We start from the raw sequence: 25,580 nt of genomic DNA, 5'->3' as shown, positions 1-25,580 counted from the left end.
CCAAATAGTTCATTAATCAAACATCAGTAAATCTTCTCTTAAACTTGATTTAAATGATCTCTGTTTAAACATACAGATGACACCCTGCTCTTTAATTTTACTTATTAGGTTTTAGATCAGATTAAAATGTAGATCATAAAACAGCTTTGAGACTAGAAATTATGAAGAGCACACAGATAATCTATGGTTGACATGACCTCAACATCTTATAGAGAAATATTTAATATGTGGATTTAAAAATATATTAAGCTATTTGAACTGCACATTACACTTGATGCGTCTGCTGACATTTTTTTTGGTCCTTCTAACTAAATTTTACAACATTTTTATTTTTTAAAGTGCATTTATTAAACTCACAGAGTCAAAGAACATGTTTTCTCGTTACATTTTTATTCTTTTAAGAGTTTGAAATATCAGCTTTACAACAGACACAAAAGGATGAAACTAGAGGAGATTGTTGCTCTGATTGTTGTCATTATGAGATGGAAATATGACTATTTAATGAGTTTATTTTTTAAATCTGCAAACACAAAGAAACAAAGAGACAGAAGAAAATCAACATCAAAGACTCAGTGATTGACATCAGGACTGGGAACACTGGTCTCTCCTCAGTATCTCTGAGACCGGAGTGTGGGAGCCCTGGGTGGCCTCACAGGTCACAGAGCCCACCTTCCCCCACTGGTCTGCAGTGAGCGTCAGGGTGCTGCTCCAGCTGTAGAGGCCGTCATTCTGCAGCACTCCAGGAGTCCTGCTCTCCTCCCCTCTGATGCTGCTGCTGCCACTGCTGTCGCTCGTCTTCCAGGACAGACTCCAGTCTGAGGGGAAGCCCTTGTTGGCCACACACATGAGCGTGGCCTTCCCCTGCTCCAGCTCCTTGTTGGAGGGACCCAGCACCTTCAGGGCGGGGCGGGTATCACCTAGGAAACACCAATCAGCTTAGAGGACAGGAACCACAATTTGAATTTCTCCGTTAAGAAGTTTCTGTCAGGTGTTTTTTCTGCTCCACCAGTCATTCACTCACACATTGTTTCACTTCCCTTTAAGAAACCTCTCATGCATATCAGCACAGAGAGAATCATCACACAGTTTGAGCTGAAATATGTTCAAACTACACTGGAAATAAAAGAAGCAGATGTGGAAACATTTACAGCAGAAGCTTTAAAATGATTAGAAGTCTAAATCATGGACGACTGAAGACATTAGTGGACACAAGCACAGAGCAGCTACTCATTCATGTAGATTTGAAATGTTATTGAACAGCTCACATGATTTCAAACTAAATCTGAAACATCTGACACGATAAAAACATCAGAAAGCAAACTTTAACTCATCCAAACAGCAGCTGATGTGGTGGAAATTTACAAACTAATCATAAGATGATGAAGTTTACTCTTGTCTACATTTTACTGTGACAGAAATGTAGATTCAACAAGAGAAACTCGCAGAGCTCATCTGAATTAGTCCAGTAAAAAGGACAAACATCAAACACTAAATTATTTTAATAAAAAAAATAGTTTTCTCTCATCTAAGCAGCCTAACAAGTAGTTATAAAAGAAAATAATAAACACAGTTAATTAACTTACTTCCAACATCCAGTCTGGTTCCTCCACCAAAAGTCCACCACAGTGATACAAACTCATTGAGGCGCCGTACAAAAACCTCTGACTGTAGAGAGACACGGCTCTCTGACTCTGAAACAAACAAACTCAACAAAATCATTCACTCCTTCCTTTTCAGTTTTACCAACTGATCTAAAAAATGAAATTATTGCAGTGCTACATATTTAAAGAAGATATATTTTTATTTTGAATATATGAGTTTTGAAAATGGGACTTCTTCCTCTGATGATATCAAATCAATCAATAATGAAATCATCAATTTAAATGGAATTTTAAACTTGATTTAATATGTGTCAGTATAAACTGAGACCTTTTTGATTCCCTCAAATATCTTTTGTTTTTAACCTTTCACGTGATTTACAGTGTAGGTTAATTGTGATAAATCCATAAATACTGAAAAATACATAAAGACATATTTGCCTCCAATAAACTGAATATATATATATATATATATACATTTTAAAACTAGTGTCTAGTTGGCACTGAAAGGAACATCTTCAGTGCTCCTTGGCACTGATTCTCAAAGAATTTGAACTGTACTGGAGGGATGAGGCCCTTTCTCCCAAATCATGCAGACAGAGAGCTCTGTCTAACACATCGGCCCAAAATCTCCTTGACATTTAGATTAAACTCTAATGATTGTAAAACACATAATTTCACATAATTTCCATCCTCATTAAAGCATTAACTGATCCCTAGTGTCAGGGGCTGAGTCTGTGACCCTGTGTTTTGAGTTTATTTAGTATTTTTGATTTCTTAGCTTATATTAAAATATGTTAAGTTCTTGTGGTGTTATGCTTAGTTAGGGTTTAATTGAAGTTTAGCCTAGTTGTGTTACCACCTAAGTCTCCTTGTTTGTGAGTCTTTTCCTGTCTTCTGTGTTAGTCTATCACATGTTATCATGTCTATGTCTCTCCAAGTTTCCTGTTTTACTTTGAAGAGTCTAGTATTTCCATGTTCATGGTGTTTTTTTTTAATTTTCCCTGTGGCATCATTGGCTGTGTCCCAATTCAGGGTCTGCAGCCGTAAAGTACGCATTTCAAGGCCGATTACGTCACAGCGGCGCGCCGAAGGCTGTCCCAATTCAAAGGCTGCTCGAAATGCGGCCCTGAAATGCGTCCTTCATTTCCCTGAATTTTAAGGCTGTGGCGGTGTAGACTTCGTGGCCCAACATATCCCAGAATGCATAGCGCGGCGATGGGTGTGGATAAATTTGCAGAAAAAAACGGCGGATGAGGGGCGGCCGAAGAGTAAACTTTGAGTAAGTACTGAATATCATGTCACTTATTTATGTGCAAATGTTTAATAACGAAGAACATTAAACATTACTGTTGGCCACATGTCGGCAAAGTCATGTGACATTAGTGACGTTTGTACTAACTTGGTTTTAAAGCCTTTACTTTAAAATATACGCCGTTCAATAGCTGAGCTTAATCCTACAGAGAACGATCAAAGCTCATGTAGAAAGAAACAAATGAACCAAAGATTTTCTCCTTCATTTCTGTCAAACACAGCTGTATGAAACGTTTCCAGCTGTTAGTATCATGGTTGCTAGGCAACCTGGGCAGCGCAACGGAGGCTAGACTGTCCCATTTCACAAGCCTCACACTTCCGGCCTTAGCGGTCTTTGAGTACGCGGCCCTTGAGGATCGTTGAGGCTGCGTACTTTAAGGCTGCAGACCCTGAATTGGGATACAGCCATAGTTCCTCCTGTCATCTTGGAAAAGCTCACTCAACTCAAGATTGAAAAGTTTAATGACAGTAGTGATCACTCAGAACAAATATAATAGATGTCGTTTAAGTCTCCATTTATGAAAAGGATCTACATCTTCCTCTGCATTCTTCAGTAAAATCTTGGCTTTTTTATATTTATTGATATGACACTGACAGCATGAGAAAGCTTTTTAATATTCAACAGCTGGAAAATCTTTGGCTCACAAAAACTCGATTAACTAAAGAAAGAGTCATCTTTAAAAGAGCAAAACAGACAAAAGAACATTTTTCTATTTAGTTTTGTTAAACGTCAGGATAGGATCAGAGATGAGAACTTTTTAAACAGAGAGCTGATCCAGACTTGCTGTATTGGGGTGCTGGTCCTGCAGATCGACACTACGTCTTTACTAGGTTATGGATTGGCAGTGGTGTGTGGGATTGTAGTATCAGGACATTTTCATGAAAGGTAACAATTAATGCATTTATGTATATGTTTCAATAATTATTTATATTCATGACTACCAAAGCATGAGTCATCACACACTCTCTGAAAGTAAATGATGGAAGAAATTGGAAAAGAAAAATTGGTCAAGTTTAACCTTTTAAACGCAAATTGATAAAACATTGTGGAGATTTGGATACTTAAGTAAATATACGTGTTCCTGTGTGCTGAAATATCTTTAATTAATAAATGCAAATTAAATAAATTAAAAAGACAAATGAAAAAAATCAGGATGAACATGTCACCTGACACAGGATGAAACGATGAGGAAAGATGACTGACTCTGTGTGTTTGCATATGTGTCCTGCCTCTCTGCTCACAGCTGTTAAGAGGCCAGTGTTGATCAGTGGCTGTCCAGGCCTTTCAGAGCCACTCACACACCAGCAGCACAATGATGATGTCACTGACTCTACTGCTGGCCACCCTGGGGCTCCTTGTTCAGGGTGAGACTCTCTGTGAAAACTTTGCTTCAGCATACAGGATCAACAGATGTTCACATTTTAAAGCATCTTTTATACTTTTTTTAAATTTTGTGATCATTTTGGCTGTGTTATAACTTGTGACATGGATTTTTGCAGGAAATCTTCTTTTTGCCTCTCCGTGAATTGCTACCTTATCGTGGTGGAGGGGTTTGTGTGTCCCTGGGATCCCAGTGGCTATGTTGTCTGGGGGCTTTTGCCCCCTGGTAGGGTCTCCCATGGCAAATTGGTCCTGGGTGAGGGACCAGACAAAGAGCGATTCAGAAGACCCTTATGAAGAGAACATTGAGGGAACAGTTTACCCTGCCCGGGATAGGGTTACCGGAGCCCCGCCCTGGAGCCAGGCCCGGGGAGGGTGCCCGAGGGCGAGCGTCTGGTGGCCGGGCCTTAGTCCATGGGGCCCGGCCGGGCACAGCCCGAAGAGGAGACATGGGCCCATCCTCCCGCAGGCCCACCACCCGCAGGAGGCGCCATAGGGGTCGGGTTCAAGGTTCAAGGTTCAAGGTTCTTTATTTGTCACATGCATAGTTATACAAGTATAACACACAGTGAAATGTAGCCTGACACGCTCCTCAACATGTGCAAAAATTGGGGGGGGGGGGTGTAGAGGAAGAACATTATATATATATATATATATATATATATATATACATATAGTATATACACTGGGTGAATGTGCAGTAGTAGCAGCAAGCAGGTGAATTCTGTACATTAATATGAATAGACATCTGACTATTTTACAGGATAGACAATATAAACATATTTAAATTTAAAGGAATTTGAAATGTACATTGTGCCTTGGTTTAGTGTCTGGAAGAGAGTCCTGTCTCAGTCAATTATAGATGATGTGAGAGGGCGGGTGTGTGTGTGTTTAGGGCACGGATGGCTTGGGGATAGAAGCTCCTCTTGAGTCTCTCTGTCCTTGCCCGGATGATGCGGAACCTTCTACCAGATTGCAGAAATTGCAGATTGCAGGGTGCATTGTGTGCCGGGTGGCGGCCAGGAGCGGAGGCCCTGGCGGACTGACCCCCGGCTGCCAAGACTGGCAATAAGGACATGGAATGTCACCTCTCTGGTGGGGAAGGAGCCTGAGTTAGTGCGTGAGGTTGAGAGGTACTGGCTAGATATAGTCGGGCTCACCTCTACGCATGGCTTGGGCTCTGGAACCAGTCTCCTGGAGAGGGGCTGGACTCTGTCTCAGTCTGGAGTTGCCCCTGGTGAGAGGCGGCGGGCTGGGGTCAAGGTCAAGGTCAAATTTATTGTTAAGCACATTTCAAACAGCCGATGCTGCACAAAGTGCTTAACAATATAAAAATGGTATTAAAAAGCAACAATGTAATACAATAATAACAGTAAAAAACAATAAAAGGACAGTAAAAGAATTAAAACAATAACTAAACTAATTCAAATAAGACCAAAATGCTTGGGTCATAGTGTGTTAAAAGCCAGGGCATAGAAATGTGTCTTTAGTAAAGATTTAAATTGCTCAAGTGTTTGTGCAGATCTAATATTTAAGGGGAGACTATTCCAAAGTCTGGGACCTGCCACAGAGAAGGATCTATCACCACGGGATTTGAGGTTAGTCCGTGGGATGGACAGCATTAGTTTTGAGCTAGACCTCGTGGCTTTTCCTGGAGCACAAACAGAGAGGAGCTCAGACAGGTAAGGAGGGGCTCGGGCATTAAGTGACTTAAAAACAAAAAGTAGAAGTTTAAATTGGATCCTGTAGGAGACAGGAAGCCAGTGTAAAGAAGCTAAAACTGGGGTTATATGCTCTCTCCGTTTGGTACCAGTTAGCAGGCGAGCAGCAGCATTTTGAACCATCTGAAGACGATGGATGGTGGCCTGATCTAGACCATAATACAATGAATTACAGTAGTCCAATCTGCAAGTAAGAAAAAGGTGAATAACACGCTCAAAGGCTTTACCTTGGCTAGCTGTCTTAACGGAAAAAAACAGGACTGAACTACTGCACTCACCTGCTTATTCAATTTAAAAGAACCATCAATGTAGACACCGAGGTTTTTTACATGTGTTTTACAATACGAGGAAAGGGCGCCCAGAGTGCTGTCGATATGATTAAAGTTGCCAAAAATGACAACCTCAGTTTTATTTTCATTTAGCTTTAAAAAAATGTAATGAAAACCACTGTTTGTCATCATCAAAACACCATTAAAAACACCACAGCACTTTACAGGAAGGGCCAGAGTCGTCTCTATTTTTTGAGGCGACTGAGGTCCTTCAACATCTGCCAGAAAATGCTGAGGATTTTCTATGAGTCTGTGGTGGCCAGTGCGATCCTCTATGCTGTTGCATGCTGGGGGAGCAGGCTGAGGGTCGCAGATGCCAACAGACTCAATAAACTGATCCGTAAGGCCAGCAATGTTGTGGGGATGGAGCTGGACTCCCTCAAGGTGGTGTCGGAGAGGCGGATGCTGTCCAAGATAAAGACAATGTTGGATAACACCTCCCACCCACTCCATGACATGCTGGTCAGTCACAGGAGCTCGTTCAGTGAGAGACTGAGATTACCCATGATGCACCACTGAACGACACAGGAAATCTTTCCTGCCTGTGGCCATCTCCCTGTACAACTGTCAATGGAAAAGTGTATTTAGTAGTCAGTATAATCTTTTAGTGATATAAGTTTGCTTATGGTAGGATGCTGTTTGTAGTTATTTGTATTAGGAAATGTTTAACCATGTATACTTAGAGGCATATAATTAATTGTGTAGTGACAGGATGTGTGCACCCCAGGAATGCACCCCCACGTCCTGGGAGCATGAGAGCTCGTACCTTGTCTTATTGTTTTATGGTAGGATTAACGTAGCTATGTCTGTTTTAGTTTAAGTGCTTCTTTACATATAGATGAACTGCTGGACTTCCTCACTGTGTTATCCAGGGTGAGGGGGGGTCACCCTTCTCCTGACCAAGGATGTACCTTTTGTGCTTTATGACCCTTTGATCAGAGACACACACACACACACACACACACACACACATTGGAACTATAAAATAAAGACCGGGGCAGTCTCTGAGCGCGAGTCCCTGAGCCCTCACTCTCGTGCGAGAGCTCAGAGCTGCCCTTGCTAAGCAACAAGTAAAACTGTCTGTGTTTCTCGTCTCTGAGTCTTTACTGAAGAAGTGTTTTAGAATATTTTCCTTAACAACAACGCATCCACTTAACACACTGTTTACTGCTACAACTACACATGTTTCTTTTCCAGCTATTTATTTATGAGTGACTTATGTATGTATGTATATATATGTATATATTGTACTATTCTTAGTTAGTGTATTGTCTGTCTTGTCTTAATGTTGGTTATAATGGAGCACTGTAACAAAAAATAATTTCCCCCAGGGATCAATAAAGTATTCTGATTCTGATTCTGATCAAGGCAGCGTAATAAGAGCTGCGGATGGTCTGACCCTGCTTTTAAAGGTAGATAAATCTGCAAATCATCAGCAAAACAATGAAATGAAATGCTGTACCGCGAGAAGATGGAGCCCAATGGCAACAAATAGAGTGCGAACAGGGCAGGACCCAAAATAGAGCCTTGAGGTACACGGTATTTAAGAGGGGCTATTTTGGAGTTGTGGGGGCCCATATTGACATAAAAAAAACTTTCTGACAAATAGGAACGAAACCACTGTAGGGCAGATCCTTTTAGGCCAGCGTGAAATTCTAGCCGTGATAACAGGATGTCATGGTCGACCGTGTCAAAAGCTGCTGACAAGTCCAACAATAAAAGGGCAGCAGGGCTGCCAGAGTCCAGAGTTAAAAGAATATCGTTAAAAATCCTTAAAAGTGCCGTCTCAGTGCTATGTAGTGATTTAAAACCAGATTGAAATTTTTCAGAGATCATATTAAAATCAAGGTGTGCCTGCAACTGTAGGTAGACCACTTTCTCCAAGACTTTAGATAGGAAAGGAAGCTTTGAGATAGGCCTGTAGTTGGACAGAACAGTTGGGTCCAGGTTTTGTTTTTTAAGAAGAGGCTGAACTACAGCTTGTTTAAAGCATGATGGGACGCAGCCTGCAGCAAGGGACGTATTAATTAATATCAGGATAAAAGGCCCAACAGTATTAAAAGTGCTTTTAAGCAAGCTCGGGGGAGACAATCAGAGGGGCAGTGTGATGATCTTAGGTTACTAACTACCGCGGTCAAGTCCTTAAGGGAGACGGGATCAAACTGCTCTAAGACAGCTGAGCACACAGGAGAAGGACTCTGATCTGAGGCAGCAGACAACGAGACAAGGGCCCTGATCGATAGGATCTTGTCATTAAAAAATGCTAAAAAATCATCGCACATACTTGGTGAAGAAGTGACTCCAGAATTATCACATAAACTAAGAAAGCGATTAAGAACATTAAAAAGTACCTGAGGCCTGTGACTGTTTACTGACACTAAGTTTGAGACAAACTGTGTCTTTGCAGTTTTTACAGCTTCTTGGTAAGCAGAAAGACGAGTCCTTAAAATCTGTAGGGAAACATACAATCTGTCCTTTTTCCATCTCCTTTCAGCGTGTCTGTAGTCACGTCTGAGGGAGCGCGTATGTTCATTCAACCACGGCTCTGATAAATGCTTAGGGCTCAGTCCTGAGCGGAGCAATAGAGTCCAAGATATCAGTGCAGGTAGAATGAAGAATGTCCGAAAGGTCCTCAACACTTTTACAGTTGGAGTTCATTATTCCAGAGTCCATAAAGGCAGCAGAAAAAGCGTCGCTGTTAGTACATTAAGCGATCGCTTTTTGTGCGCTGGGACGTACGGCTTATCCATCGAGCAGCGCAGTGTTAGAGTGAACAACACAGGAAGATGATCGGAGATGCGCAACTCGGATATTTCCGTGATGCACACACCCAACCCGTGGGAGAGCACCAAGTCCAGTGTGTGACCTTTTTCATGCGTGGGACCAGTAACCCACTGGGTCAAGTTAAAAGAGTCAATAATATTTAAAAAGTCCTTGACCAAAAGTTTAGAGTCACAGCAGACATGGATGTTAAAATCACCAAGGATTAAAAAACTGTCAAATTTAAGAACGATTCCAGCCATAAAACCTTAAAACTCTTTGATAAAATCCTTGTTAAGCTTGGGAGGGAGATATATGAGGGCACACAGCAAAGGCGCAGCAGAATTCAGGTGTAACTCAAACAGCTGGAGTTCAAAACTAGAGCAACTTTAATACATTTTCAGTGACCCTTCACTCTAAGAGGACAACTGGTTCCAAGTCAATGCAGCAAACTGACTCACAACAAAAGAGTCAGATGATTTCCATAGAGAGTCACTTTGCATCAGCAGCACCATGCTCCAGTGCTCTGGGAGAGTTTATAGTCCTGAGAGTTGAACACTGGATGACTGACAGCTGTCCTTCATCACAACAGAAGCCACAGAAATCCTCCTCATCAAAAACATGACTTTGATCTGCGTCCTCATCTGGACTCTCCTCTGCTGCTGCTTCACAGGTAAAGTCCAGAGAATCAAACTCCTCTCCTCTATCAACATCTGTCCCTCTGAAATGAAGCCCACAAAACCATGAAGCTGCTTTATGTTTTTGTCTCTGTGTCCTCAGAGTCCAGAGGACAATATACAGTGACTCAGCCTGGAGCAGTGAGCTCTGCTGTGGGAGAAACTGTGAGCATCAAGTGTACGACCAGTCAGGATGTTTTTCTCTCTAGCTATTTAGCCTGGTACCAACAGAAAGATGGAGGAGTTCCTAAACTGCTCATTTATCGTGCTAGCACTCGAGTATCAGGGATTCCAGCTCGCTTTACAGGCAGTGGATCAAACTCTGACTTCACTCTGACCATCAGTGGAGTCCAGGCTGAAGATGCAGCAGTTTATTACTGTCAGAGTTATCACAGCATCAACAGTCAGCGTGTGTTCACACAGAGAAAAACAGTCGTACAAAAACCTCCCTCAGTCAGACTGAACAGAAACTGAAGTGACTGCTGCAGCTGGAAGATACTGCAGAGACTGATACAGTTCACTGAGGACACACACACACACACACACACACACACACACACACACACACACACACACACACAGTCTAACCCTAAATGTTAATGTGGGTTTGACTCAAAACATCAGACTTGTGTCCATCCTGACGAGCTCGCACAGAAGAACATGTGAAACACAAAACAGTTGATACTGTGAGTCAGATCTGTGATGAAGAAACTCTCCTGTAAATATTCAAACTGGGAAGTAGTTATTAAATGAGAATATTTTAGTAAACTGCAGTACTGATATATGTATGTATGCAGATTGCTCAGCTACATTCTTGGTCACAGAAATATTTCACATGATTTGATCTGAAGATTTAAAGTTTAGTTCATCAAGTCTTTAACTTCATCTTTGTGACATAAATTATTCTGACATTTACACTTTTTAACCTGCACTGATGTTCTGAAAGAGACATTTTTAGTGTCTCCTATGTTGATAAAGAAAGTTTCGTTTTTCTTTGGGTTATTTTATCAATTCTGACTTTGAAGAAAACCAGGACGGGTCTCATCACGGGTCACATGCAGGTTACAATAATCTGTCACCATGATTTCTACTTCTTCTACACCCAACAGCAAAGATCATCACAAAATCCAACATGATGGAAAATAATGCAGCTGCAAAAGACCTTAAAACTATTTATAACAGGGAGCAGCTGTTGGCTGTGATTCTATTTTACTTATAGCTTTTGTTTTCTTTTTTTTAGTTGTTTTCATTTTTTTTACATTTACACTCTGATGTGATACAGCACATGTGATTCTCTCAGTCAAAGTTACTGAAGCAGAGATTTTCAGTGTATGGAAGCATCACTGCTGAAGCTGAAGGATGATTATCAGACAGAAGAGCAGCTGAATGGAAACACATGAAAACCACTATTTGAAGACCTCAGTTTTTATTTGAAGTATTAAAACCATCAACAGTGCCACAAGCATGAAAACATGAAAACTATCAAAGCAATACAGACACAGAGGGAGCAGACTGAGAGAAGCTGCAGACTAAAGCCAGTATCAGAGTCCCAGTGAGTCAGCTCAGGACTGGGAACACTGGTCTGTCATCAGAGTCTCTGAGAGTGGAGTGTGGGAGCCCTGGGTGGCCTCACAGGTCACAGAGCCCACCTTCTCCCACTGGTCTGCAGGGAGCCTCAGGGTGCTGCTCCAGCTGTAGTGGCCGTCATTCTGCAGCGCCCCGGGGCTCCTGCTCTCCTCCCAGCTGATGCTGCTTCTTCCATCCACCTTCCAGGACAGCCTCCAGTCTGAGGGGAAGCCCTTGTTGGCCACACATATGACTGTAGCCTTCCCCTGCTGCAGCTCCTCACTAGAGGGCGCCAGCACGGTCAGGGAGGGGGGGACTCGGCCCACTGCAGAGAGAGAGAGAGAGATGTTAGAGAAACTGGGAGTTGAAACTGCTCTCCAGCTGTTTCACTTCTCTATCTGAGATTGGTAACCATGGTAACAGACAGGCTTCACTGCTGAACCATGGCAACAGACGAGTTTCAGTACCAAAGATAAAAATATTAAAGCGTTTCTTTGACTTCTGATGTTCTCATGTGCGTTATGTTTGTATTATTTATTAGTTTTATAATTAGAAAACAAACAGAAATTAACATGTCAGATTTTTCTCATAAACTTGTCATAAACAATTGTATGTAAAACAGAAAAAAGCATAGACCTTTTTTTGCTCTATTAGGGAACAATAAAGATAACTGTACTTACTCACACATTAAAATTCATAAAATCATCAAATCTCAGACAGCAAACTGTTAATGTGTCGTTAATAATGTTAAATCTTTAAGAACTATTAATTTTAGTTTGCAGCAAAAGGTTGAAGACAAAACTTTTATGAGAATGTAAAATATATAAACGTTTTCTACTTTTCTTCAAGAAAAAAAAAACTTTTGAAAGTTTAATTTCCAGTGAAAATAAATACACAAGACGATTTTAGTCTGAATTCAAAATTTACACTGATATTAGATTTTATATTTATGAGAAACATGAAGTATTTATGTAGAAGGAAATGAAATGAACCTTAATGATACAAGTTTGAGCTTCATAAATGAGTGAAATGTACTTACAGTTAACCTCCAGTCTGGTTCCTCCACCGAACGTGTACCACAGTGATACAAACTCATTGAGGCGCCGTACAAAAACCTCTGACTGTAGAGAGACACGGCTCTCTGACTCTGAAACAAACAAACTCAACAAAATCATTCACTGTTTGCATAATGTTATAAAAATAAAAAAGAAACAGTGCAACATGCTTTTATAAATTGCATTTTTAAAATTAGATTCACACTTCAGATAATTTTATTAATTCCAAAGTTTGTTTGCAGCTTTCCCACACTACCTGCTCACACGGTCAAACTCACACAGCCTACAGTCTTTAAACAATAATCACGAGCACTGTTGCACGTCAAGGCAGAGATAAACAAGCAATGAGGTCAAGGAAAAAGTAAATAAATGCATCAAAATGAACAAAAATGTTCGAAATAAATAAACAGAATATGAAGGGTAAATGTCTGAAAATGAAGAATCACAGAAACATTCATCTAAACGACTCCTGTCAGCGTTCAGGAATCTAACAGCTGAGGGAATGAAGGATCTGAAGTTTCTGTTTGTTCTACACTGAGGTTCAAGGTAACGGTGACCTGAGAACAACTTCCTGAACTCAGATGACAAAACAAGTTCAGGATGGATAATAATGTTTTTGTCCTTCATTTTCAGAGTGTCTCTCTGCCTGACCTCCGTGGTTTTGGAGCAGGTATTTATAAATAAAACACTGAACCAGCAGTTCAAGAAATGACTTTCTATAAATGGACATTAAAAGTGTCATGGTCAGGGGGAGCTGGCTGTGTTTTTCCATGATGTGTCTGTGCTTCCACCTCTGGGCGGAGCCCTCGTCAGCACACCTGCCATGCTCACCTGATTGTGATCCAGGACAAGCGGCAGTGTTTAAGACCAGCATCAGCATCTCTTCTTTGCTGGTCCGTCTGCTCAAAACATGTTAGTAACAGGCTGCCTTTACGTCTCGTGCTGTGTTTACCTTTCCTTGTTCTCCTTGTGCTCTCAGGAGCTTCTCAGATCCACCAGTCACATTATCAGCAGTTTGCATACCGACCTGTACGCAGGTCATGCTCACGCTGCTTCATGTTCACAGACTCACATTTCATCACCTGTCTGCTCTCCTGCCTTCAACTGTTCTTCATCACTGGATTAATCATGTTGAGCTCAGTACACTCATCCATCCAGCTCACTCAGCCAACATCACTCCCACTGGAGCGACCCCCACTCCACCTGCCAAAACCTTCACTTTTGTGATCCCCACACTAAGAAATCGTCTCCAGTGCCATTGTTCATTATTGTGTTGCATAATAAAGCTTCTGAGTGAACTTTATCCTGACTTCCTGTGATTGAATCTGCATTTCTCTCCACATCCATGTGCCGGCCTTTATTAACTTTTTTTATTGACATCAAAAAAGTTCAACCTTCTTCTTCTTTTTCTCTAAATAAATAAATAGGTTTGTTTTAAATGCCAGAGGCCCACCGGAATGTTTGCCTGTCGGCTCTCCACTGCTGTATTCAGAATCAGAATCAGAATACTTTATTAATGCCAAAGGAAATTATTGCCAGATGGAAGAAATTCCACATGGCAACTCTGCTTATTTGTTTTTTCTATTCAATCATTTATATCAATGTATTGACACCAATAAACTATACCAACAACTACACCTACATGACCTTCTGTGAAAGGACTGCTGCTACCTACCTGAATGAGTTTGTTTTAGAATTTAGATTTTATGTTATTTATCCCTATCTATATTGTTGCAGTTTATTACTGCCTTTTTTATTATTTATTGCTGCTCTTTTTTAAACGTATTCTTTTTAAACTGTATTGTTTATTGCACTGTAGAGGCTGGTGAGAAACAGTATTTTGTTTCAGCCCGGGTAACACCATACGAAATGACAATAAACTTCTTGAGTCTTGAGTCGTAGAGCTAAACCTTGCCAAGCTAAGTATTTGATGGAGCCTACAGTCTTCAATAATCCATAACTTGCTTCCTCATTTTATCTGGCAACAGCTGAAGAAAGCTGTGAAGCTACAGTTGTCATATGCCGTGGGAGTGTCTGGTCGGGTGTGGTCCAGGTTCCTGTTGCCCGTCCCCTGGGGTGGAGTTGGCCAGCTCATCACCTGCTTCCAATTTCTGGGCCTCCATCTGGAGGGTTTTCAAGCCAGCGCTGCCTGCCACTCCTCGCCAGTTCGTCCTGCTATACTAGTGGTAAACTAGCCTCCACTGTGTTTGGACTCTGTTTGTCTGGACCGTGGGTAAATGTGTTCTCCGTCTCCTGTGTTCTCCAGATACATCACCCGTCGTGCTCTGTTTCCACTCCGTTCTCCAGTCTGCCTAGAACCCTAGGACTACACACTCACCTTCTCCTCAGCCTGCCCTCCAGCCCGTACTTCAACGGTGGATCCCTCTCCCCTGGACACCCTGGAACCTGGACCAGCTTCCCCACATTCTCAGCCATCCCTGGGATGCTCCCACGGCAACCCCTCCTCTGCCTAATAGTCGGTGTTTTCAAGTAAGCACAAGACTCTCCACTAGTACCACTCACCTCAGCCCTTTAATTGTTTACCAGATCAGTAAAACCTCTTTCCTGTGTTTGCAGAAGTTCCCGCCCGTGTTCTCTTTGTGTTCCACGTCTGTTTTCCCGTCCTCTGGTCTCCTTCAGTTCCTGCGAATAGTTTCTGTTAGACCCAGCCTTGTTTAAGTACCTTTTTCCTTCAAATAAATTGTACATAGTTCGAGCAATTGAGTCTGCTCTCGAGTCCACTGCATCCTTGTTTGTGACAACAGTATTCTCTTTTTGAGCAAAGATGTTAATGGCATGGATATGTAACTGACTTTTTGCATGTCCTGAGAACCTGAAGATAGCCTTTTCCCTAAATTTCTAAAGCCTACACGGACAAAGGCTGGGTCACACTTGTTGACTGATTTGAATAAACTTTGGCACAGTGGAAAATAAGCCCCCTTGTACACTGTTATGCAACCAAGGAAAAGTTGTGAATCGTTATTGTTGAAACGACAACACACATTCAGCTCGCTTCTGCACTACTATAAACTTCGGCTTTGAGAGTTTTGAGAACGCTCTCGAAAACACATACATTTCAAAACGGAGCTGTCCCGTCGCAGTGTGGACACTCTAAAACGTCGACTTTCTAAAACAATGACGCATTTTAGTCATGTGATGCAGTCATGTGACCAATTAAACAAAGATAGCAGAGGGCATTATACAGCACTTGTTTTGATTGCTCTCAATTTTGACAGCACTAAAAAAGATTAATATCAGTTTGTACATGCTCCAGATAGCTTTTCTTCAAATTCTTTAATTCTCACTCGCTTTTGCGCAGGACTGGAACGTTTTCAATGTGGACGCACAACTCTGTGAAAACGACTGAAAACGCTAGTGTGGACGCGGAGCATTTTCAGAAGAAAAGGCCGTTTTCAAATCTATCCGGGCTAGTGTGGACGTAGCCTTAGGATCAGGTTGTGCAGGCTTTGTGCAGGTGATCATGTCTGAAACATCAAATTCTTCTCTGTCCCTGTCACCTGCGTGTGACTGGTTCCTGACATGGAGCTCATGTCCCTGACGTAAAAATGAGGAGAAAACTTGTCACTCTATGAAATGCCTCTGACTGTGAAAAGGTGCGGCTGTAAGGAAAACTGGAGAGGACCCCGCCTGGGAGCAGTGTCATGACCAAACATGGCGAGACTCTCCCAGGCCCCTGACAATCTGCTCCTATATAAAGGAATAATACAATGTTTGTGTAAAAATCCATCATTCTACCCTTATCTGACTTCTACAGCACTCCAAACTTCTTAAAATGTATTTATTTTAAAAACCAAGAAAACAAAATATAGAAAGAAAAAAATACAAAACTATTTCCTTCAAAGTAAATACTGCCAGTAGAATGAGCTGCCTTGGTGGAGATTTATGTTCTTGGAGGGCCTCTCGTCAATGACAGAAATTAAATTTAAAAAAAAGAAAACTCATTAAATTAGTTAAACTCGGACAACATGCTGATTAAGTGCTTTTATTTCTGCTATGCAAAAGTAAACCTTTGACAAAGGGAGCACAAAATGTAAAATATATTATCTCTGAAATTGAAAAACTTCAAACAATATTTGCTTTAGAGACAAAAGTTCTACTGAAACATTTTCAGGGAGACAAAAGAAGAAGTGAAGAAGATATTACTCTGTCTGAAGTCAAAATGTAACAAATCCTAGAGTCAGAATATATAATTAGTAAAGTTCAACAAAATGTAGCAGCAGCATCAGGGTTTTAAAATGAATCAATAAAAGTACAGAATTTAGTTCTTTGAGTGACTCAAATCTACTAACAGTTAACTTCCAGCCTGTTGCTCCACCAAAAGTCCACCACAGTGATACAAACTCACTGATCAGCTCTCTGACTCTGAAATCGATAAAATGTCAAACTTGTGTTCAATCAAATCTAAGGAAGACAGTGAGTCATGAATTTAAAAATAATCGCATGGCCCTCAATGATCTAATGATCATAAATTAAATGATCTCATTTAATAATAGTGACAGGACTGATTTTATCCATTTTCCTGAAAATAGTTTTCTTCAGTTTTCTCTGTCATTTTGTAAAACTATAAAGTGGGAAATGTTTAACTTCTTTAAGGCGCTTTAAAGTGGTATGAAAACCATAATGTTATAGAAAAATTAAGTGGGTTTAAATAACAGACATTCAGAAAGGAACAATTTCAACACAAGTGCGTCTAATTGGAGACTGTTGGTCAATATTATCATGAAGTGATTGATCCACTGATAGAAATCATCAGACTGATCCAAGTCTCTGCTGGAGTCAGTCAGATGATTTCCATAGAGACACTTTGCATCAGCAGCACCATGCTCCAGTGCTCTGGGAGAGTTTATAGTCCTGAGAGTTGAACACTGGATGACTGACAGCTGTCCTTCATCACAACAGAAGCCACAGAAATCCTCCTCATCAAAAACATGACTTTGATCTGCGTCCTCATCTGGACTCTCCTCTGCTGCTGCTTCACAGGTAAAGTCCAGAGAATCAAACTCCTCTCCTCTATCAACATCTGTCCCTCTGAAATGAAGCCCACAAAACCATGAAGCTGCTTTATGTTGTTGTCTCTGTGTCCTCAGAGTCCAGAGGACAGATCACAGTGACTCAGCCTGGAGCAGTGAGCTCTGCTGTGGGAGCAACTGTGAGCATCAAGTGTACGACCAGTCAGAATGTTTATAACAACAACTACTTACACTGGTACCAACAGAAAGATGGAGGAGTTCCTAAACTGCTCATTTATGTTGCTAGCACTCGACAATCAGGGATTCCAGCTCGTTTTACAGGCAGTGGATCAAACTCTGACTTCACTCTGACCATCAGTGGAGTCCAGGCTGAAGATGCAGCAGTTTATTACTGTCAGAGTTTTCACTGGCCTGGCAGTCAGCTTGTGTCCACACAGTGAAAAACAGTCGTACAAAAACCTCCCTCAGTCAGACTGAACAGAAACTGAAGTGACTGCTGCAGCTGGAAGATACTGCAGAGACTGATACAGTTCACTGAGGACACACACACACACACACACACACACACACACACACACACACACACACACACACACACACACAGCATTAACATTGAGTGTATTGCTGTAAATTAAAAGACCACCAAATACTTTGAACACACAGAAAACATCAGTAGATAAATTAAGTATTTATTAATTAGCTGCTGTAGAAATTTAAATAGTAAACTTTTGAATCCAGCATTCGTTTCCTCTTTCCCATCATTGCTTAGACTCCACTTTGTTAATTGCTTTATCAGAGCATAACTTTGAAATCTTTAAATGATTTTTTTAGTTTGAATCTTAAGTCTTAAATTTTAAAGCAACATGAATAAATAAGGAGCTACAGAAAAACCACTTTACTGCTCACAGACGTTCCTACATGATAGAGAACAAATAAGTTTAGAGTTCAGAGTTATCTCAGCACAGATGTGTTTACACATTTTAATATTATTTTACCTCAGACTGAATAAGAGCTGAACTGACTGCTGCAGAGACTGATGGATTTCCTCCAGATTTACCTTAAACAGCATCATAACCACTCATAGCAACACTATTAATAGAAGCAGTAATAAACATGCATTTCACTCTTTATACAATGTAATCAGAGTATACAATGAATGCATTGTAACTGTATTTGGTATCAATAAACACAGATTTGTGTGTGATTGTGATTCATGACTTCAACTTGGAAGCTGATCTTCTCTGAGCTGAAGACTCTGCCTCTCATTCCACTTTTCAAAGTCGTGCCAGGTGGTCCTTGGGCACTGTTCTCGGCTCGTGCTAGGACATCCGACTGATGCCTGTTGCCTCTGGTTCTCTGAGACTCTCACCCTCTGGGTGCCTCATCTGGGGCCTTCCTCCTTCTCCTGCTGTGGGCTCCTGGATCTCCTGGATCTCCTGGATCTATCGCTGTCTGACTGTCACGGACCCGGCTCTGGAGGACTCAGGGGTCCGTGAGCAGTGGTTATTATTATTGTTGTTATTATTATTATTACGACTATTATTTGGGGTCTGTCGTCTACTGTTCTGTCCACGTTTGTATGTATGTGTCTGCTTCTCTCTCTCTCTCCCCCCGTCCTCGGGGCTGTTGACGGAAGCGTGCGTCGTGGAAGAGGCGTGTCCGGGCGACTGTCGTCATCGGGAGTCGCTCTTTGCTGCTGCAGCTGATTACCTGACCAGCTGGTGGTGATCATCCCTCCCAGCTAGGAAGAGGTATTTAACCTGGACTCGCGGCGACAGTCGACGTGGGATTATTACTCTTGACCGGTATAGTCGGCTAGCGTGTGTGGCTTATTGTGGTTTTTCCTTCTTCCTCCAGGAAAGTCGGGCGAAGAAGCGAGTTGGGGAGCACACAAACTAAGCGAGCTACAGCACGGGACGCACTGGGAGCAAGGGATGAGCACCATTGGCAAATTACATCTCTGAGTTAATTGTTGGACTTACCTGTCTATTCACTGTAAATAAAGTGCACTGTGGCATCGCAGAGTCCTGCGTTTTGGGTCCTACTTTCCTCATCCCCACGGTCTGCCAGGCAGACCGTGACACTGCCTCTGACACCCAGGAGGGCATTATTGCACCTCCCTGCCCTCATTATTGTCTACCTTTTGTGACAATGACACACACCACAAAAAGATTGTTAATTTATGTATCTGTGCATTTTCATATCTTTGTGTTCCAGGTGCTGTATGTTTTTGTTCCCTTTGTTTTTTCTTACAGGTGCAGCAGTTGGTGACACATTGTTGGACAACACGACAACAGGCAGAGGAAACAAGAGGAACCATAGAGAACTTATAGAGCTGATCTTGCAACATGTTTTTGGCACCACAGTGCATTCAGATCATAATTCAAATTGCATAAACTGCCAGACATGACAGGATTAAACAACATATATTAATAACATGTTTCTGTACAGGAGTATTTGAGTAAAGTAGCTCAGAGGTAAGGCAGGACAAAACCATTTAAGAATTTAAAAAGAAACACAAAAACATCAAATTACCAGGACAATATCTCTGTTTCCCATTTTAATATCATGATTCAAACAGGAATTAAATGCAATTTGTAAACATTTAGATATAAAATTAACTAAACTGAAGCAAAGTGGTAAAAAGTAAAATATTTATAGCTTTCAGGCTCTCGGACGCTAAAAGTTTAAATACACTGATATCCTGGAAAGATGAAATGGATATGGATATCGTGAATAATTAAATGAAGTGCTCACTCAGGTTAAAACACCATCACATGAGACACATCACACTTCTACATCTGGATGGCTCTGTGTATACTAATGTTTGTTATTCAATGTCCTGTCATGTTTGCTGTATGGCAGGCAGCATGAAGGTTCCTGGATTCAGGATTCTTACACAGAAACAAATTTAAAGAGGCAGCTTTATTTGTTGGGAAATAATGCACAAAATAAACATTTACGAAAAACAAACCAAAACTTGAACATGGAAAATAAGAACTAGACTCTGGGGGACTAGAGACAGAAACACTAGGAAATAAGGAGCATGGAACTAGGAATGATGGACAGAAACATGGAGAAACTTACAGCACATGGGACAACACGACAACAGGCAGAGGAAACACACAAGGGAATGACACACAGGAGGAGAGCACAGATGGAAATAATCACACATAAGGAGACCAAGGGGAAGCAAAACTGAAAACTGAACACAGGACAAGGACTATCAGAAGAAAACAGGAAGCATGACGAATATGTAGATGCAGAAAAGACACTGTGACTGGGGGAACAAAAACAGAGACAGACACTAGACACTGAGACATGGAGACATGACTGCCTGTGCAACAGAGGGAACAATAAACATGGAGACAAGAGCTTATACACAGGCTTGAGATGGACACTGAGGGAGGGAGAACTAGGATCACTAAGAACTTAAGAAAAAAAGATAACCAAAACCATGAATAAAAGTAATCCAAGAATATAAATTAACAACACAGACAAAACACTGGGTCACAGATCCAGCACTGTGACATGTCCGCTTCTAAACAGGACTTTTTTTTACATACTTAGCATGCTAAAACAAAAACAGAAGGACAAAGTATTGTTTAAAATACTCATTTAAAATTGATTTATTTCCAGACATCCAGTCTGGATCCTGAAAGAAAAGAGTTTGTCTCATCATGATTGAGCTAAAACCTCTGAGTGTAAAGAAACACAGCTTTCTTCTTAATCGTACAGTTTGGTTGTCTGAAATCAAAAATGAAAAAACTGTAATAAATAAATGCAAAATAAGAAGGCATTTTACTATTTTGGTGTTATATCCACATTATCACATGCTGATGATCTGACAATAATAATGAAACTATACATGCATCCCATCCTATTCCAGCTGTCTTAAGGTCAGAGGCAGGGTACACCCTGGACAAGTCAAATAGTGAAACTAATAAAGACTTTAACAAAAAGAATGAATAATTCAAATAATGTCACGATCTGCAGCAGCAGATTGTGTGGAGCGGAGAGTGAGAGGACCCAAAATCAGACACGTGGAAACAGGATGGAATTTACCAGAAAGCGAGGCGTTCATTGAGACTGCATGAAAAATACAAAGCAAAGGAAAAACAGGTCTAAGACACAAATACCTAAACTGGGCAAAAACCAACACTGTGAATGTCGTGCATGAAGCATGAAGCATGAAACCTGTAACTTCAATAACTCTGATATTCTTTATTATTAACTGGGAGAAAAAGTGCCGACTCAGTCTTTTGTTCCAGGACAGACTGTCTCTGTCAGATGTAAAACCAGCAAGCGTCCTCCTGACAGACCGTGGTCTTTTTCTTGTGTTAAGAGGTTTAGTGAAGTGAGTTTCTCTCATTTTGCTGTGAACACTAGAAGAGATTAACTTCTATATAAGTTGATTAAAGCAGACCTGTAGTCTCTCATCTGCCTGCATTCCTGTGTTTGTTCTGTTAGTCTGTTCTTAACATCATGTCCACTGTCGAGCTCAATTCTGTCGTCATTATTGGAGTCCAGTTATTGTCTCGCTGCCTTCTGTGAGTTACTCAGCCTCTGTTTTGTGTGCTTTAACTCTCAGACTCCTGATCTCATCCTGACAATTAGAGATCCTCAGCTAAGTCTCCACCTGCTTCACCTCTGCCACCACCAGCTTCTAGACTCTTCTCTGCTTTGGTGCTTCATCAGAGTTTCACTGTCAAATAGTTCATTAATCAAACTTCAGTAAATCTTCATTTGAACTTTATTTAGATAAACTCTGTTTAAACATACAGATGACACCCTGCTCTTTAATTTTACTTATTAGGTTTTAGATCAGATTAAAATGTAGATCATAAAACAGCTTTGAGACTAGAAATTATGAAGAGCACACAGATAATCTATGGTTGACATGACCTCAACATCTTATAGAGAAATATTTAATATGTGGATTAAAAAATATATATTTAACCATTTTCACTGCACATTACACTTGATGTGTCTGTTTACATTTTTATTTTGGTCTGGTTTTACTAATATTACAAAATCTTAATTTTTTAATGTGCATTTATTAAACTCACAGAGTCAAAGAACATGTTTTCTCGGTACGTTTTTATTCTTTTAAGAGTTTGAAATATCAGCTTTACAACAGACACAAAAGGATGAAACTAGAGGAGATTGATGCTCTGATTGTTGTCATTATGAGATGGAAACATGACTGTTTGATGAGTTTATTTTTTAAATCTGCAAACACAAAGAAACAAAGAGACAGAAGAAAATCAACATCAAAGACTCAGTGATTGACATCAGGACTGGGAACACTGGTCTCTCCTCAGTATCTCTGAGACCAGAGACTGGGAGCCCTGGGTGGCCTCACAGGTCACAGAGCCCACCTTCCCCCACTGGTCTGCAGTGAGCGTCAGGGTGCTGCTCCAGCTGTAGAGGCCGTCATTCTGCAGCACTCCAGGAGTCCTGCTCTCCTCCCCTCTGATGCTGCTGCTGCCACTGCTGTCGCTCGTCTTCCAGGACAGACTCCAGTCTGAGGGGAAGCCCTTGTTGGCCACACACATGAGCGTGGCCTTCCCCTGCTCCAGCTCCTTGTTGGAGGGACCCAGCACCTTCAGGGTGGGGCGGGTATCACCTAGGAAACACCAATCAGCTTAGAGGACAGGAACCACAATTTGAATTTCTCCGTTAAGAAGTTTCTGTCAGGTGTTTTTTCTGCTCCACCAGTCATTCACTCACACATTGTTTCACTTCCCTTTAAGAAACCTCTCATGCATATCAGCACAGAGAGAATCATCACACAGTTTGAGCTGAAATATGTTCAAACTACACTGGAAATAAAAGAAGCAGATGTGGAAACATTTACAGCAGAAGCTTTAAAATGATTAGAAGTCTAAATCATGGACGACTGAAGACATTAGTGGACACAAGCACAGAGCAGCTACTCATTCATGTAGATTTGAAATGTTATTGAACAGCTCACATGATTTCAAACTAAATCTGAAACATCTGACACGATAAAAACATCAGAAAGCAAACTTTGACTCATCCAAACAGCAGCTGATGTGGTGGAAATTTACAAACTAATCATAAGATGATGAAGTTTACTCTTGTCTACATTTTACTGTGACAGAAATGTAGATTAAACAAGAGAAACTCGCAGAGCTCATCTGAATTAGTCCAGTAAAAAGGACAAACATCAAACACTAAATTATTTTAATAAAAAAAATAGTTTTCTCTCATCTAAACAGTCTAACAAGTAGTTATAAAAGAAAATAATAAACACAGTTAATTAACTTACTTCCAACATCCAGTCTGGTTCCTCCACCAAAAGTCCACCACAGTGATACAAACTCATTGAGGCGCCGTACAAAAACCTCTGACTGTAGAGAGACACGGCTCTCTGACTCTGTTAGACTGAACTAAACCTACAAGCCCTCAAAATACAACTTTATCATCAGAACTACAAATAATAATTAATACTATGAAACATCCCAGATTTTCATTGTAAATTGTCCCGAGTGTCTGAATATTCATTTCCAAAGCTGACTTTGTTTCTTAGGACAAAATTTATGAATAAAATAATTAATCAGTTACACAAAAAGTTTCCTAGCCTTTTATATTAAATGAAATTAAAGAAAAGAAAATTACATTAAAGAGAAAAAGGACATAGAAGTAACTTTGTTTTTGACTTACGTCCAACATCCAGTCTGGTTCCTCCACCAAAAGTCCACCACAGTGATACAAACTCATTGAGGCGCCGTACAAAAACCTCTGACTGTAGAGAGACACGGCTCTCTGACTCTGAGACAAACAAACTCAACAAAATCATTCACTCCTTCCTTTTCAGTTTTACCAACTGATCTAAAAAAATGAAATTATTTCAGTGCTACATATTTAAAGAAGATATATTTTTATTTTGAATATATGAGTTTTGAAAATGGGACTTCTACCTCTGATGATATCAAATCAATCAGTAATGAAATCATCAATTTAAAATGGAATTTTAAACTTGATTTAATATGTGTCAGTATAAACTGAGACCTTTTTGATTCCCTCAAATATCTTTTTTTTTTTTTTTTTTCACATGATATACAGTGTAGGTTAATTGTGATAAATCCATAAATACTGAAAAATACATAAAGACATATTTGCCTCCAATAAACTGAATATATATATATATATACATTTTAAAACTAGTGTCTAGTTGCCACTGAAAGGAACATCTTCAGTGCTCCTTGGCACTGATTCTCAAAGAATTTGAACTCTACTGGAGGGATGAAGCCCTTTCTCCCAAATCCTGCAGACAGAGAGCTCTGTCTAACACATCGGCCCAAAATCTCCTTGACATTTAGATTAAACTCTAATGATTGTAAAACACATAATTTCACATAATTTCCATCCTCATTAAAGCATTAACTGATCCCTAGTGTCAGGGGCTGAGTCTGTGACCCTGTGTTTTGAGTTTATTTAGTATTTTTGGTTTCTTAGGTTATATTAAAATATGTTACGTTCTTGTGGTGTTATGCTTAGTTAGGGTTTAATTGAAGTTTAGCCTAGTTGTGTTACCACCTAAGTCTCCTTGTTTGTGAGTCTTTTCCTGTCTTCTGTGTTAGTCTATCATATGTTATCATGTCTATGTCTCTCTAAGTTTCCTGTTTTACTTTGAAGAGTCTAGTATTTCCATGTTCATGGTGTTTTTTTTTTTATTTTCCCTGTGGCATCATTGGCTGTGTCCCAATTCAGGGTCTGCAGCCGTAAAGTACGCATTTCAAGGCCGATTACGTCACAGCGGCGCGCCGAAGGCTGTCCCAATTCAAAGGCTGCTCGAAATGCGGCCCTGAAATGTGTCCTTCATTTCCCTGAATTTTAAGGCTGTGGCGGTGTAGACTTCGTGGCCCAACATATCCCAGAATGCATAGCGCGGCGATGGGTGTGGATAAATTTGCAGAAAAAAACGGCGGATGAGGGGCGGCCGAAGAGTAAACTTTGAGTAAGTACTGAATATTATGTCACTTATTTATGTGCAAATGTTTAATAACGAAGAACATTAAACATTACTGTTGGCCACATGTCGGCAAAGTCATGTGACATTAGTGACGTTTGTACTAACTTGGTTTTAAAGCCTTTACTTTAAAATATACGCCGTTCAATAGCTGAGCTTAATCCTACAGAGAACGATCAAAGCTCATGT

At 40.6% G+C, this 25,580-nt stretch overlaps 1 long non-coding RNA gene and 2 gene segments (V, D, J or C); 1 reads left to right on the top strand and 2 right to left on the bottom strand.

The window, feature by feature from the left end:
- Nucleotides 1-11,189: 11,189 nt before the first annotated feature.
- Nucleotides 11,190-12,891, bottom strand: LOC309699649 (Ig kappa-b4 chain C region-like). The segment is given in 2 exons: nucleotides 12,386-12,891; nucleotides 11,190-11,671 (listed from the first exon to the last, which is right to left on the bottom strand).
- Nucleotides 12,892-17,950: 5,059 nt separating this feature from the next.
- On the top strand, nucleotides 17,951-19,416 carry LOC309699409. The gene is made up of 2 exons (XR_014274328.1): nucleotides 17,951-19,143; nucleotides 19,250-19,416. It is a non-coding gene; the product is annotated as an uncharacterized lncRNA (long non-coding RNA).
- A 3,059-nt stretch (nucleotides 19,417-22,475) lies between these two features.
- Nucleotides 22,476-24,255, bottom strand: LOC309699546 (Ig kappa-b4 chain C region-like). The segment is given in 2 exons: nucleotides 24,083-24,255; nucleotides 22,476-23,021 (listed from the first exon to the last, which is right to left on the bottom strand).
- Nucleotides 24,256-25,580: the final 1,325 nt, after the last annotated feature.

This window comes from Aulonocara stuartgranti, assembly GCF_965226115.1.
Source record: "Aulonocara stuartgranti genome assembly, chromosome: 22".
NCBI classification, from domain to species: Eukaryota; Metazoa; Chordata; class Actinopteri; order Cichliformes; family Cichlidae; genus Aulonocara; species Aulonocara stuartgranti.
The sequence above is the reverse complement of the archived record's forward strand: the minus strand, read 5'-3'. Positions and strand labels throughout refer to the sequence as shown.